Raw genomic sequence first — 18,051 nt, 5'->3', positions numbered from 1 at the left:
ATTTCAATGCAGTGCCAGCAAAACAAAAAAGGGCACTTCTTTTTTTTTAAATTACTATTTGCATTTTACTTCAAATTAAAACTATGCATTTATATTGAGAAATATCGAGACTGACTAGGAACCAAGTATTGTTTTTTTCAACGAAGAAAGGAGAGGGGGCCGATATTTGTAAATCAGCTCTAGAATTGTACGACAGCCACAAAAAGGTTGGAACATACTGGTCTGAAACCTTGAAGGAGGTTAGAGATCTACAAAGGCTGTAGTACCATAATGATGCTGCAGATGATGATTGTGGTCTTTATCAATAAAGCCTTACACACTTCTCAAAACTTTGTTAAATACCAGTTGCAACTAGTGAACTAGTTCAGGAAAAAAGTAGTTAATCCTTAGCTGAAACCAGTAGTTACTTCTAGCGGTAAGTATACTTACCCAAGCCCTGTAAAAAGTTAGATATATCTGTAGTTCCTTCTGGAAAACGATACACGTTTCATTGTGCGAAGCTATTGTTGTCTAGCACAAATAAAAAAACATATACAGTCAAATCGCGATAACTCGAATCTAAAGGGACCGACGAAATCTTCGACTTAACGGAAGTTCGACTTATTGCTAGTTTTTGTTTTTGACATTTTAATATTGAAAACCATTGAATATTTTAATTAATATTTGCATATAACAGACAAAATTACAGAACTTAAACGTTTTTAAGCACAATATGCACAGTTTAATCAAAAATATTGAGAGAAAAAAATCAAAAGCATGGTTTTGATTTCGATACTGCTGGACCACTTGAATTGAGCCGATTCTACTTCAGGAAAGGTGCACATCTTCATTCGTTTCAAATTCGGATTCATGGATTCTACCGCTTTAGAAGTTTCTCATTTTCTTTTGGCAGAATACTTGTCTAGGCATCTTTAACAGTAAAGAACACTCACTCTGTCTCTCAGGAACTTATCAGCAAGTGATCGAATTAAAGAATAAAAGGGAGCGCATCTTAACTTAGGTCAGCCTTTGAATAAAATACAATCAGTTGGCTTGACAATTTGACAGCTTAAAAGCAAATTCGTAGTCCAGCAACCTGTCAGCGTGTAAACAGTACGGTACAACAAAAGAGAATAAGCTTATTCATTTCCGCAAGTGTAACTCCTTTATCGAACATTGACTTAATAGGTGTTTTTCTTGCAATTGCAAGAGTTGCTAGTGAAGGTGAACTAATTTTTCTCTCATAGTTTCTTTTTTTTTTCGTTTTTCGAAATAAATTTCGAGTCATCTTTAAAAAACTTCGAGTTATAGGAAGTTAACTTCGAGATATTTTGAATAGTTAGCATAGCATTAAAGACAAAGGGGTCGGGACTTGTTAAAAACTTCGAGTAGTAATGTTCGAGTTTTCAGACTTCGAGTTATCACGAATTGACTGTATATTGTACAGTTAAAAGAAACTTCTCTTTCAACGGAAAGAGGTTTTCAGTTTCAGTACTCTGAATGAGGCACAGCTATATTTTGATGCTTAACAATTGTCACAAATTCAACAAGTTTTATTTATGTCATTGGGGCTGCTTTCTTCAGTCAAAAGTACTATTTTCAGTCACTAAAATTGATAGAATAAGCAAAAAAGGAATAATAATAGGAGTATGGAGCCAAAAAGTATTATTATTTTCCCAACATTAATTTGTAATTATTTTTTTAGCTGCCAGATTCCTAAAACAAGATCGTGCGACGTCACAAGAGAACACAGTCATCTTGAATTGGAGCGCGTGGCTGCTTTTCTGGCAAGATATCGCCTTTTGAGTATTTTTCACTGCGAGCAATTATTAGCAGAACGAGAATTGTTACTTATATAAAATATTCCTTTGGTGACGTTTGCAATTGTCCCGAAACTTTGTTCTGGTAACACTAGTGACTTGTTCACTTGTGACGCCAGCAGCAAAAATGAAAACAGCGACTGAACTTCTTTTAAGATTATTTTTTAAGAGAGAAAATAAGTGAACATTAAGAAAACAAAGTAACACTTCTCATGTTTTCAACCATGCTCTTTTGAAAAAAAAAATATTTTTGAAAAATAGGAAACAACCCAATCTTTAAAAATAAATAAACAAATAAACAAATAAAAAATTAAAACAATCAAAAAGACGCTTTGAACTTTTATTTTGTAGAACAGAAATATGGAGATTTTTTTGTGCAGCAAATCTTCATATATATAATAGCGAATGATCGAGTAACGCTCCTGATGTCATCAACAATGCAACTCGCTCCACGGCATGATAATTGATAGCATTTTTTTGGTATTGTTTCACATGCAAGGAAATACTTTATTTTGACGAGGCTGAACTGAATACGGTATCTTAACTTTTTCACTGGTAATGCGGTCATTTTAGGAGAATGAAGAAACGAAAAAGTGTTCAAAATTGGACGCTATCTACAGGAGTTTAAGGGGTTCATCCACTGGAGTTATGGTTCAAATTTCAACTACCAAAATATCACCTAACAGGCAATTGCTTCGTTCAAATGTTGAAGCAATTTTCACTCGTCATACCTTGACGGGCGATTTTCTAGTTGAAATTAAAAGTCGCACCAAAGTCATTTTCAAAAGTAAATTTAATGACTCCACCCCCACTTTAACTGACAAGAGCTCGGAATCTCCAACAAATTAAGAGTATTGGTATGGAAAAGTGACATCTCGACCTTTGCTCCGAGAAATACGTCTCCACTTCGCTCTGGAGTGTCATTTCACGTGTTTATGGTGAAGTTCAACGAAAAGCATTCAGAGAGAAGGGAAATAATAGGTCAATGTTTGTCTGAGAGACATCTTCTCCTATTTTTATTAATGCGTAACCTAAATAGGACTATCTGCAATAGGATAATTTCATCCATACTCGTAGATAAAAATTTAAAGCGACGAATATTAAGCATCCGATAAGGTTTATGATTTAAGTGGTAAGTGTTTGCTAAAGGAGCGCATCGTGCGTTTCGTGATTTCTACGCGATTTGTAAAAAACAGAATTTAGCGCAGATGATTTTATGAAACCTTTTAAAATTTTAACTTATGGTACACACAAGTGACCTTTTGCTTTATTAGGTGATCGATCATATCTAACTAGAAAATCGCCCGTCAAAATATGACGGGTGAAAATTGCTTCTACATTTGAATGAAGTCATTGCCTGTTTGGTGATATTTTGATAGTTGATTTTGTAACCTTAACTCCAATGAATGAATCATAAACTGCAAAAAAAAAAAAAAAAACATGGACCCAGAAAATACTTTTGTTTTCCCAACAGTTTTTTTTAAATTAATATTTTAAATTTTCCGATTTTTCAAACAAGGCGTGGTCTTGATGACGTCACAAATGATCCACTTTGCCGCATCTTTCTACCACGTTTCCACGTTATCATAATCAAGAAGCGAATTAAATATTGCGCTCTACGCTTGCTATCAACCATCTTGTTGCCAATACACGTGAGTAAAGATGCGAATTAAATATTTTGCACTGTGAATGGCAAACTGAATGGCATTTCATCATTTGTGATGTCATTGGCAGAAGCCGTAAAGAATGAAAGCGCTTCGATTTAAGTATTTTTTTTAATATTAAACTTAAACACATTATTTAAAAAATAGTCAGATCCTATGTTTTTAAGCATGCTCTTTCAGAAAAAAAAAATGTTTTTAAAATTTTGGAAACGACCCCATTATCATGCTTTGGCACGAGTTCATTGTTGATGACGTCAGGAGCGTTTCTCGATCATTGGCTATTATATATTTGAGGATTTAGGGCCCCTATACAGACGAGCCGACTTAAGATTAGCCATTTTGGATCGGAGCGTGTGTTTGAGTCACGGAGTAGGAAGAAGGAGAGAAATGTCCTACGGGTTTGCTAGTGTAAAAGTGGCAACGATTGTTCACTTTTTCCAGAGCGCGCTGTCGGCGAACCGCTCCCGTCAATCGCAGCAGATCAATGTAAATGATGCTAAATTTCTCATTTTTTTAGAAGCAGCTATTAAAGCAAAAAAAGAAAAAAAAAATTCTGGAAATTGGTTGTAATAAGGGGCCAATATAGTGGACGATGTACGGCTTTCGTACACAGGAAGTTAGCGCAGTATTTTGATGGAAAAATGTATTTCATTTTTCATCACCAACTTGCCGAATTCGTCTGCTATTAATATTGCGCTGTACGATGTTTTTCCATCAAAATACTGCTCTAACTTCCTGTGGACGAAAGCTGTACATCGTCCACTATATTAGCCCCTCATTACAACCAATTTCCAGTAGTATTTTTCTGTTTTTGCTTTAATAGCTGCCTCTAAAAAAAATGAAAAACTTAGCATCATTTACATTGATCTGCTGAAATTGACGGGAGCGGTTCGCCGACAGCGCCCTCTAAAAAAGTGAACAATCGTTGCCACTTCTAAATAGGAAAGATTTATCTCCTCCCTTCTACCTCCCTGGTTTGAGTGTTTGTATTTTCTGGCGAGTTATCGCGTTTGGTGATTGTTCACTGGGAGCAATTATTACCGGCACGTGCATTGTTTATTCAATAAAATATTATTTTCGGCAAACTTGGTGAGATCTGAAACTTTGCTGTGTTAACCCTAGCAGCGCAACAATGAAATATCCGATCCAAAATGGCTTAACTTAAGCTGATGCGTCGGCCTATCTATATAGCGGCTCTATGAGGATTAAGAGAAATAAAACCACGTGAGATGATTATTACTATTTTTATTGCTTGGTTCCCAAATTTCACATCGTACCGTCAGCTTTTAGAACAAGGACGGATCCAACTCTTGGTTTTGGAAGGGATCATTTTCGGAAAGGATAGGGTGGGGGGGGGGGGGGGGTCATAAGTGCCATTTTTGGACATAAATAGTGGGTCTGGGCGGGGCCCCTCTCCGTTACTTTTGCGGCGGCCCCGGTCTGGGGCAATTGTTTCAGAATTTAAGTTCCCAAAACGTAGTTTCAGTCTATTTTTGATCTCCTAAAGGGGGTCAAGATCCACAACCCCCACCTTCTGTTTCATGTCTGATTCAAGTAAAAGTTACTAAATCCGAAAGCATATTTGACGGACTAATTCGATGAATGAAAATTTATAACTAATAGTTTTAAGACATAAGTCAATTTACATTTTATTTTAGTGTAGTTGCTGCCGGAGCTGTTGGTCCGTAAAATGATTTTTACTATTTTTCAAACGATTCAAAAAGTTACAACAACACTATCTCAAACTTGGAGTTCAGGATTTCGTGACTTTTAACCTCAGCGCCGGGGACAAACTATGTTCATTTTCCCGGTTATAATTAAAAGTTAAGACGTTATGTACTATTAGAGAATACCGGGGGGGGGGGCCGAGAGGGGCAACTGCCCCTCCCTAGAAGAAAACCTGAGGTCTCCCCGCTCTTCCTAATGTCAGTACAGATAATTTGAAATTACTTTCAATAAGACAAAATGTCTGGAAGAGAGCTTTAACCTTCCACCCCCTTCAATCAGCAAAATAAAAGAAAATAAAAATTAAAAAAAAAAGGTTCTTTAATTTGAAATGATTTCTAGGGCGGAACTTTTCACCTCCATTTTGCTATGACGCCGTAGAAAGAAGAACACAAAATGGAGATGGGATCAGTATCCAGTAAAATACGCAGTATGTGACGAAGCAACGCTCTTTTTCTTCAGAAAAGTAAGAATAGGGAATTGAAAGTAAAGATAACTAAAATTAAAAATTTTAAAAATTCCCGACTAAGTCGTAAATGTAGAATCAAGAAGGAAAATTGAAAACCCTTTCAAAAACTTTATACTATTAAAAATCAATTGCAAGTATTTTATTTGTTAGCAAATAGAAACTGGCAACATATTTATTTATTTATTTTTTAATCATTATGTTTTCTATCCTTGTCGGCCAACAATAAATGCCGTTAGCATTCGCGTGAATAAAGGTTTAACCGTATTTAAAATCTGATTAAAAAAAAAACGTTATAATTCGAATTCTATGAAACATGGAAGTTCCAAACGCATTCTATCAGATGCAGAAAAAAATTTCTCTTTATTTTGGTACTAAATTTTTAAATATATTTTCACTGCAAAAATTGCGAAATTTTTTTAGAGGTTTTTAATTAATATATTAGTTAATAAATGTCACCCAAAGATGCAACCTAGCTAAAAACACTCTCGATCAACTCTCCTTTCGAACAAAATGTTTTCTTCCAAAATCGGTCCCCTAGTTTAGGCGCTAGAGTGCCACAGACAGGACACAGACACACAGATACACACAGACACGTCGAACTTACACCCTTCCTTTGTGTGTCGGGGGTGAAAAATGGTGTTGTGTGCGTCTATTTCTCAGGGGCATTTTCAAATGATTTGGGGTGATGTTCGGTATCAATATAAAATACAAACAGTTATTTCCTAATGTTATTTTGTAGTACTCTATTATAGGAGTCATCAAAAATAATTTCCCAAATTTTTCTCAAGAACAAATCCTTTCCCGATTTTTAAAAAAAATAAAAATTATTGCTAAAGTTTTTAAATTAAAATTATCCAAATTCCGGAATCCTGAATTCTATTTTACGCCTAATATTAACATTTTTTCTTGCCCATGTTTATTAAAAGTAGTAAAAACATGCGGTACCCCTAAATCTGGTGCTTTACCCTATGCTTGGTGTTGATTCCTAAACAAATTTTCAAATAAAGTTAAAAATTTGCTTACGAATCAATAAGTAGAACCTAATCAAAATGAAAATAATAAAATTAAAGAATTGCGTTATTTCATTTCTAATTGATATTTTACTAAACATAAAAAACGTCTCTGCACAAAAAACATCATTGTTCATTTTTTGAGCACAGTACTGTTTTTATGAAACAAAAACAGATTACTGTTGCAAGTCAATTACTCCCTTCACTGCTTTTGGGGTGAATCTCAGAAAAGATTAAATACATTTTTAAAGCATAGTAGCTGGTTTTCGGCAGCATTTTCTTAAAAGAATGCTGGATAAGAATAAGAACGTAACTCAAGGTGTCAAGAACAGAAAGCTTGAATAGGTTTCTGAAATTTAAACCATAATTCAAAAGAGCTTTATGGACGTTTTGTAATCTTTTCAGCAGCCACTCTAATACTAGCTCGAAAACCATTTTTTATTTTGGAGAAAAAGGCTTCCTTTGGATGGCATAAGGGAAAAAGTTTTTATGAATATAAAGTGCACTAATGTAAGATTCAAAAACTGTCACGGAATATTTTCTCTCTCTCACAATATGGATTCTCGCAGGTTCAGTCATGCGTTCGGAAACGTGAATATGTGTTCAAACATTAACAAGTTTCAGCACTCGGTTTTTTCTAACTTATTTTTCACCAAAGTTTCTACCTCTCTTTTCAACCGTTTCATCAACTTAAAGTTCAGTTTCGTTATTTATACCAGAATGCCCCAACGAACAACAGAAAAATGGCTCTGATGCAAGGAGGAAAAAAGTATTGAAACAAAACTAGATATCTGGGTTTTTTTGAAGAAATTAATGTATCGAAAATCGGCTGGCGAGGTGCATATAGTTGGCAAAATCTTTATTACCCAACTTCATGTTTCTAGACACTACCGTTTTCGTGGGCAGTGCGCCATAAACAAATATCTTATTTTATCATATGACTAGGTTACATGTTAGGGTGGAGCGAAAAAAGCGAAAATTTTTATTGCGAGTTGCCATAGCGCAGATAAGTTGCGGTTGGTGAAGACTTAAAAAACGAAACAAATTTTTTTAATTGAAATCGGATAATATCTTCCAATCGCGCAACGGAGCTAAAAATTCTGAAAAAAATGGAAATTTTATGTTTCTTTACGGATTTTTTAAAAATTTTGTTTCAATGTTTTTTTTAATGCTCGAGCTGCAATTGGCCTTGAGAAATGAAAAAGAAATATTGAAATTGAATAATACCCCCTGATTCAAGAACAAGCCTGGAAAAAAAAAAAAAAAAAAAAAAAAAAAACTGAGAATTTCATCTTTTGATTTATAGAAAAAATTGTTTTAATTTTGTTTTCCCTTTTTCCCCAACCTTATAGGGAAAGTCTCTTAAAAAGTACTATATAACACAAAAACATTTTTTTCATTCTGGATTTTGAAGGTATTTTCTAACCATGCAGAATTCCCATTCTTTGCAGCAATGAGCCATTTTCAGATAATAAAAGATTATAAAATATTTAGCAAAATTTCTGCAATCCAGTGCACAAGTCTAATTATTTTTAGTGTGACTTGTTGAATCTAATTAATCAGATTTTTTGGAAAACTCGGGCATAAATGATCTGGATTTCAATGTTGCTCTTATATACACATGCAATGATTTTCTATTTCTAATAATTTATAAAAAATCTAAAAATTCATTAAAAAATACATAAATAAAAATTTGTGTCACAAAGACACACGATAGAAGTGAATCTTTTATCTTTTTTTTTACATTCTAGAACTGCTACTTCATCCGCACATTTTCTCTAATGCCCCGTTCTTGCTCTTTCTCCGCGTGACTTAGGCACGCTCACAACGAAAGTATCATATACAGTTATTAATACAAATATTCATACCGGTATTCCGGTATCATGTTTTAAAAAATAGCGAACACCGGTATTGTATTTTTAGCCGGTATTACAATTACTAATAATAATTTTCAATCACTTTTTAACTGTCTTAACATTGCTTAAAAGCTTGAAACCCATCACATATGAATGCTTAATATTAGTACAAAAATGTCATAACCATCCACTGTCTCTAGCCCTAGTCAGAATTTCCGTCTTTAACAGTCTGTTAGGACAGCAAAAAAAAAAACCCTAAAATGTAGCTTTAAAATAGATTTTTACTATAGTTCAAGCATCTTAATTTGAAATCAAGTTTCTTTTTTGCTTGATTGCATAAAATAATATGTTTCTTGCGTAATTAACACTTGTCCCCAGCATTTTGAGTTATTACCATCCAAAAGTATTGAGTATTTCATGACAACTGGTGCAATTGACAGATCAAATAACTTTTAATTTTAGCAGTTTTTTGTGTAGAAATTTCTAATATAAAAGAACTTAATATCAAAATAAGTGATTATATCAAAAATATTTATAGTATCAAAATAAGTGTACTTAGTATCAAAATAAGTAGAAATATTTACGGCTGTCATCACTATCCTTACTTATAATGAATTCGTTTTGATATTATTGTGCAATGTTGTTCCTTTTATGCTTATATTAAGTAAAGCTTTGTTCAAAAAATTTAAAATTTAAACGAAGATAGGTATATTTTATGTTTTGTAAAGTGAAATACGTTAAAATGTCATTACCATGCAGTTCAAAGTTATGAACTGTGGTTAGTACTCATTGACTGAGGATAAATTGATACTAAGTGCACTATTTCTAATATATTTCAGAGGCTTGACTTTTTTTTAAGTTAATATTTTAAGCTTCGAATGTTCTAATCCTTAAGTTTATCTAAAACTCAATAGAAAAATTAGTTAATGAGTACTTTTAAAATTTTCAACATTTTAAGCGAATCTTTATTTTGATTTTAGATAATGAATTCAATGAATTATTTATTAATCAATTGATTAATGAATAAATATTTAAGAACACATAAAAAAAATTGAAGAATGACAATTTTTGTCAAATTTAAATTTAACCCTTAATGTATTTAAAATAAATGAAGATGTTTTGCAAACTTCTGAAATTTAACGAAAATACCTAGATTTAGCCTTTCTAACAAATAACAAACTAAACCTCTGGTGAAAAGATGAAAGTTTAAAAGGGTTGGGATACAAACAACACTTTTCTAGAGAATTGCTCACATGCTATCATTGCCGATCCGTGACGCTACTCAGGTGTATCAATTTATAATACTGTAATGTGGGGCAAAATAAATTTATATAGCTCCCCCTTTTCAAAATAATTAAATTTGTAATTTGTTTTAAAAACTAAAGTTTAACAATGTATCTTTTGTAACAAAGAAACTTATTTGAATTTTTAGCCATTAATTTGTACATTCAAAATGAGGTGGACATTTTCGCTTTTTTTCCCACCAGGCAAGGTGAAAAAAAAAATGCTAATGAAATATTTTCTATCTGATTATTAAAAATATTTTCAATCAAATGAATGAGTAACTAAAACAATGAATGAATAAATGAATTGACAGTGAAACAATAAACTAATAAATAAGTAAATTAATTGATTTGTGCATGAGAATTAATATATGAGCTGTACAAAATGAATATATCAGAAAATAGGAGAATAAATGAATAAAGAAATGAATTTTTTAAGTGAGGGAATGCAAATGAATTAATTAGTGAATAATAATAATAAAAAAAAAGATTCAATAAAAAAATTGAACAACTAAACGAAATGAACTATTTCACTTTGCCCCCTCATACACTTGACTAATTGGACAAAATCTATAAAATAAGCTCAATATTAAGTGAATAAATATCGCTTTGAATATTAAAAGGTCTCAATTAATATTAAAAATTTTAACAATGAAAACTTTATAATTTTATTATTACAAAAAAGAATTTTTGACTTCCAACGAAATATGACATTACGAGTTTCAATTTTTGAAAATTGCTTGTAATATCATATCATTAATCTTCAGAGAAAACTTTTCCCTGACTGGAGTAGCCTACCTGTGTTACTACACGGTTAAAATATTACCAGATAGGTAGTGCTAAAAAAGAAGAAATATTTTTTCACTTTGCCCTACATTTCCCCACATAGCACTGCCTCGTGAATCATAAAAGAAGTCAACTTTGTTGAAACATGAAGCCCCTCGAAGGTACAAAACACATGTCATTTCTGCAATGCGGAATAATCGCATGAGTTTAACCGATTTTTTTTAATTATAAAAAAAGAACAACCCACGATTATCGGTTGAAGATTATGAGAGTCAACTATAATAGTTAATTGTTTTTTTGCTTTTATTTATTCAACAGTGGAAAAATACAGGACATTTAGCGAAAAAAAGAAAAGAAATCCTTGCAAATATGAAGAGAAGAGATTACAGTTTTGAAACTAGATAAAATTAATGCTACAAAATTATCTGGTAAAAATCTGAGAGCAAGAAAAAAGAAAAAAAAAAAAACATTCACTTGATCGTTTGCTTTTGACGTAAGCAACTCAATACAAACGAATTCAAACACTTATTGTGACGTTTCAACTTTCCATGAAAAGCAGAGCATGTAAGAAGTATTTCAGCAGTAAGAAATGCAAATTCGTTCTTCAAGAAATTAAAAATTTCTTTTTTGTGAGTAACGCTTTTCCTAATATTTCAAAACACACGTCTAGTATTGGTATTTCAAAATGTTTCTGAGAAGGATGTTCTTTTGATTGGGGAAATGTATCTTTAAATTATGCAACCTTTCGCTTTGTGCTATTTTAAATGCATAACTTTTTGCTATTTATAAAATGGAATAATTTCGTTGAAATTATGTGCAATATTTTGTTATAGTGGGAAATATTTCACTTGCTTCGAATCATGCTCTAGTTTGCATTCTTTTCGAGATTCATGGTTCCCCTGTCCTCATTTTTCTCTCTCAGCACCTCCCCCCCCTCGCGAAGCCTCCATTCAGAGATGAGTCCCTGTTTAGATAAACTTTATTATTATTATTATTATTATTATTATTATTATTATTATTATTATTATTATGGTTTTATGAAAGTTTGATTTTTTATGATCAGCTCTCTTTTAAAATAATAAGGCCATCGCTTAACGATCTTCTACTTTGTTTCGGAGTTAAAATTATTAAACGTCTCCGATCACTTCTGGTGATTAGCACTGAAACTAATCAGCACAAATTCCTATCCAGGAGCCATCAGTAACTCAACTTTGTTTTAAATCCATGCATTAGTTTTTCATGCATACAAATCACGCTGAAAGCAAAAACGCCACACCCTTAGAATAATTTGTTTGAAAATTTAATCAGAATTGGCTCTAATCAGGATCCATCCACATGCGAGTCTCTTTTAAATTTCTTGTGATCATTCTTAACACTTTGAGCTCTACTCTTTAGCTGAGGGTGAAATACAGTGCAAAACACCCGAGTGCAAAGTGTGAAGGAGAAAAATTGGAGACCTCGGTCGGTGCAAAAATTGACAAGCACCTTTTTTTTAAAAAAAACTTTTAGGAATCACAGCTTCACAGCAAAACAGTTTAAAAAGTTAATTTCTCTGACATTGTCATTATATATTTAATGTTATGGCAGAATTTGCCTCTTTGAAACCAGTTTCAATGGCGTTTTAATAAATTATAATATTATGTATGTATAATTAATTGTTACTGGTTGAAGCTGTCCTATTCTTGTTGTACATATAATAATACAAAAAAAATGGATTGTTGTACTTATTCAAACGATTCGAATAAGAAAACAATGCGAGAATTATGATACAAATCCTTTGGTTTCAAAATGCAGTGAAAACCCTCTGGAACGGAAACTAAAGTAGCAAATATTTTTGCCCATGAAAAAGGGGTGTCCGCTTAACAGGGGTTTTTAAATTTTATAAGTTTACATATTTTTATCTCAAAGAAATGTCTTTCTGTCACTCCGTTTCTCATTTATATAGCATTTATGTTAACTAGTTTTTTGCTTTTAATATTCATTTCAATTTCAATTGGTTTATATCTACGCATGAAGACTATATACCTAATTTGGGTTTAAAATTTTTTTAGCACAATAATAATTTCTCCTTTCTATCTTTCTTTCTCACTTTCCTTTTAAACTTTTCTTTTCTTTTTCTTTTTTTTTGAAGATTTGATAGTTTATTGCTATGCAATATGCTTTTCATTGTTAAATCGAAAAAACGATGTTACACAGGGAGGGCAAAATAAAATTGTTAGGTAATGTTGGGCCATTTCACAATATTTTGTCCAAATGTAGCAACATGGCACTTTTTTTGCCATAACTATTTAACTTACTGTTTGATTAGCACAAAATGTAATTCTGAGTTAATCCTACCAACGCATAACATAAAAATAAAACAATGTGATACTCAAACAGTAAATTAAATAGTGATGGCAAAAAAAGTGATGTTGCAGACTCTACTTTTGGAAAAAATGCTGTGGAACGGCCCGTATACTAATTTATTTCCGTAGCGTTAAAGGTAGACTTTCCAAAGTTTATTTTTTTTTAATACTCGAACTTTTAATTATATCTACAGTAAAGGATATATCAATGTAATTGACACTTAAAATATTGTTCGTATTTGAGGGTGGTTGTGCGAGAATGGTTTCTAATACACTAGCTGCAATGCCCGGCGTTGCACGGTCTCCCTCAAAAATATATGTATATTCGGCGCTCCAAGTATTTTATATAATGACATAAGTTTTCCCGTTTTCATTTTATTTTTTATTGCTGCTCCACTCCTATTAGTCAAAGCGCGATGCTATATAGCCTATAGCCTTCCTCAATAAATGGACTATTCAACATACAAAAAAATTTTTCAATTCGAACCAGTAGTCCCTGAGATTAGCGTCTTCAAACAAACTCTTCAGCTTTATATTATTAGTATAGATGAAGCTGAATGCCTTACGGCTGGAATTAAAAACTCTCCTCATAAAAGGAGTGTCCATACTTGAAAGTGTCCGTTGAAAAGGTGTTTTACTGTATTAGAAATAATACACAGGTAACGAACGTAGCCGGTATAACTTATGAAATACTGTATGGAAATGGCTTATTCTTGTACTACAAGATTATGCACTCAAACTTGTTTTTGTGAGACCTTTTTTGTGCAATTTCTTGTGTGCGGTACATGAAAATTTCAACCAAATTGGGAAATAATTGACGGAGTTATCTATAAAACGAGAGCGAGGTAGTTTCGATTTATCACCAGAAATTTTGTGTATTGTTAGAGTACAAAGAATAACGGTTATTCGTTTTGAATAGTTTTTTATGTGTAAAATAAAGAACATATTGCCCCGTGAGTCATCTCGAGAGACTGACACCAAAAACTAATTAGCGCCATAAACTATAGGGTAACAATTTTGCACCGAACCTCGATCGATTCTTTACATCATTAAAAACATCGCATAAAATTTAAGGTTTTAATAGGCAGCTGGATTGGTTTCGCAAAATCGTAAAAGTTATGAAGAAAAATCCATAGTCAGTCACAAAGTTTTTTTACAGTATGGTCAAAAGTTTTCTCCAAAAAACCGTTTGGTTCGTAACTTTTACGTCACAACCAACCTAGCTGCTCGTTCAAAACCGTAAATTTTTGGTGAAATTTTTTACAATGCATTTGTTTTGAATTAGAACGTCCCCATAGACACAGAGCTTCAGTAAAGGGGTACAACAGCACCAGGAGTTTTTATATTACGCTTATTAAGTATCCCGCATGTTCACCACCAATGAAAAATTTTCTTAAATCAAAAAATTATTCTTAAGTCATATGAGATACGAAATTAATGAACCTAAAACCGCAAAAAAGTTTGCCAGTTCGACCTTTACATTAGTTTCCATGAGCAATGAGGGTACCACGGTACCTCTGGTGACCATCATGCCAATGAACGTCCCCCCAAAAGGTATTCACCACAGAGGCGATGTTCTCCCAAAATGCTCAAAATGTATTCACAACTTTCAAAACGTGAACTCTAAAAAATTGACCAACAAATTTTTTTTTCGAATTCAATACTTTCTTCTATATACTTTAGCAGTAATAAAAAAATTTTGAAAAAAAAAAAATAGAACCGACTTCAAAATTGCTCTAAAAAGTGAAAAATAATTTTATTCTTTAAACACCATCGATAATGCTTTTAAACATAATTTTTGAAGTTGGCGCAAAAACAAAACGTAAAATCCAGTGTAACCATGCTTCGTTCATTTTTTTTTTCAGAAAAGCATCCAAAGTTACGAACGAAACATTTATATCGCTATTCAAATATGCTGTCATCAATGCATAATGTATGTGATAGTGAAGAAATTGGTCCTGGTTAAATTTATAGTTGTATTTGAGTTATGGCTGTGAATGATTTTATCTATCGTTTTTGCACCAACTTCAAAAATTATGTTTAAAAGCATTATCGATGGTGTTTAAAAAATAAAATTATTTTTCACTTTTTAGAGCAATTTTGAAGTCGGTTCTATTTTTTTTCAAAATTTTTTTATTTCATTCTTTTTAGTGTAAATGTTGGTATTTCAGAAATAATAAGTTACCATCACGAAACTTCACATTTTTTTCTTAAAAATGCTCTATAGTAAAAAAAAAACTATTGACACGCGTTAAACTTTAAGCGATTGGCACTAAAAACTTATCTTTGTTCCTCTCTGGAAATCATGCGTAGTTTATTTAATTATAACCATTTAAGTATTACGTTTTTTCTAACTAAATTACATTCCACAGCATCTAAGTTGCTCATGATGCAATCCTGTATTTTCTTACTTAGCCCCGATCATCTGTTATCGGCATAGATGATAACGATAAAAATACTACAGAGTAGTTGAGTCAAACCTAATGATAGCATTGTGAAGGCTAAGCAGATCCTAATCACTGCATCACCTCGCTTCCAGGTTAGGTTTACCCCTACTATGGAGCAATAGCACTGAAGAAAGGAAGATTTTGATAATTCACATAGGGTTACTATAAATCAGAGGGTTACTAAAATAAAATTATTTACGCCAAAAATGAGACGACAGCGCCAGATTCCCCATTATCGAAATATCCCTTGAAGAAATTTGATGCTTGCTTCAGAGAAGCTATCATTCAAAATTATCATTACAATTAATGTTACTGTTATATGGCACCAAACTTTTATAACAATGAGTTTCATATTGTCGCGTAGATGAAGATAACGAAGACAATGTGAAAGCCAAATGAAGCGAATACTCGTTAGTCTCAACTCGAGATCTTTATTCAGAACCACGAATGAACGTTACATCTCCTTATATACAATTTGAGGAAGTGCTAAGTTTCCAGACTTGGAAAGATACAGAAATTAATAGAACATTCGAGAAAATACGGGAAACAGTAGAAAAGAAATTTTAGTAAAATTCACTTTGTCCTAGTCGGGATTTGAAACCGGGTCGCTCGTGTGGGAGGCGAGAATTCTACCACTAAGCCACCGTTATCCACGGCTGAGATGTGCGAACTTCGCTACAATATCATTTTAATCATTTAATAGGGAAATTGCATAAAATTTACTGTTTTTTGCCCATATTTTTTTTTTCTAAAGAACAAATATGGTCAAACAAAGTAATGGGACCTAAGTTGAGCCATCCCCTATCCATTAAAAAAAGAATCATCAAAATCGGTTCACTAGGTGAGACGCTATGAGTGGACAAACAAACAAACAAACAAAAAAAAAAAAAAACATACATACGGTATGAATTGATAACCGCCTCCTTTTTGAAGTCGGTTAAAAAGTAAAAAGAGTAAAACGAAACATGGTGTAAATACAAACAAAATCTATTACCCCACTTTTTTTAGTTTTCGAAACTAAACTATGGGTGAGTGAACAGGTGACATATTAGAAGACATTCTGAGAGTTCCGCGCGTTTCTAATAGTCTAAGATCTCACTAGGCTTGACCTACCCTCATCGAGTTTCCTAAAATTGTTACCATAATTAAAGAGTAAAAGTCGTAATTAAAACGTAAAAGTAAGAATTTCTACTTCTTTCACGTGAACTATCAGGGTTGCCATGGGCTGAAAGGTGCCTAAGAATAAGTAATTTACCCTCATCGAGTTCCCGAAAAGTGTTATCATAAATGAAGAGTAAAAGATGGAAATAAAACGTTTAAGTAAGAGTAAGGTTGCCAACCTTTTTCCGGTCCCTAAGTAGGGTTTCCAGAGGCTAAAAAGTGCCCAAAAATGAGTAATTTACCCTCATCGAGTTTCCAAAAATTGTTGTCGTGACTGAAGAGTAAAAGCTGTAAAGAAAACGTTCAAGTAAGATTGCCTACCTTTTCCCGGTTCTTAACCAGGGTTTTCAGGGGCTAAAGGGTGCCAAAAAATGAGTTTCCACATAAGTTATATAAAAAAATGCAGGTAAAAATATAACAAAACCAATGGTATAGGGTTGCCCAAGCAGATGTGGTCCAATCATAGGGTTGCTGTTGTTCGAAGTTTTAATATTAGAACTTCGAACCACGACTTATTTCCATCTTTTACTCTTCATCTATGGTAACAATTTTAGGAAACTCGATGAGGGTAGGTCAAGCCTAGTGGGATCTTGCCCTATAAACAATTGTGTACACGTCATCATTGTTTGTAGATGACACTGTGGAAAAAAGTTGTTTTTTTAAACTTCAGTGTTCTTTCATTTTACACTCTGGCAGCTCTACAAATGCGAAGTAGCTAGTTTCACTAGTTTTACTTATCAGGTGAAATATTACGAAAACCATTTATTTATGCATTTTCTCTTCCCCACTGTTTTCGCTGTGCAATTTAGGTGTTTCTCCATTAATGTTGTATACTATGGGGCAAATGAAAGAAACTTAGTTTTCACTCTTTCTAATTTTTTGCAAGATGAAATTTAGATGTAAATTACTTTTTATGGGTATTTTGCATAATTTTAGCGCGTAATTTAAAGCTTTGTATGAATTTTCTTTTAAAATGATTTTTTTTATTACCTATGAAAGATTCAGCAGGTCGCATATGACCTATGGGCAGCAGATCAAGTGTAGTTGGTATAAAACTTCCTAAGCTTCTAAACTGATTGTGTACGGTGTTATTATCTACCTATATCACCCTCATAGAGAAATAAATGGAGGGATTCATTCAGTCTCTGGGGGAAAAAAGGGCATGATTTCATTCGTTAACAAATAGTTATTTTGTCAACATTTTTATACTCAGTTACTCTCAGAGAGTGATCTTGGACGCAATGCTTAATTTTATGTCTCAATTCATCCATACGAAAGGGAAGGATCTAAAGTTGAAGCACTGAAACCCTGTTAATACTCCAACTGCTCCAATCAAGTTCCAATGGTATTCGATTGCTGCACATGTACCTATACTTCGTAGGGCTAAATTTGGCAGAGATATTTTTAATGTCTTGAAAGTGTATTTCATGGATTGAAAATGGAAATATACCTAAAAAATTTCGTGAAGCGTACTTAGCGTCTTAGAAAATGAGAAACAAAAAATGC

The sequence above is a fragment of the Uloborus diversus genome, chromosome 4, assembly GCF_026930045.1.
Source record: "Uloborus diversus isolate 005 chromosome 4, Udiv.v.3.1, whole genome shotgun sequence".
NCBI classification, from domain to species: domain Eukaryota; kingdom Metazoa; phylum Arthropoda; class Arachnida; order Araneae; family Uloboridae; genus Uloborus; species Uloborus diversus.
Note: the sequence above shows the minus strand (reverse complement) of the source record.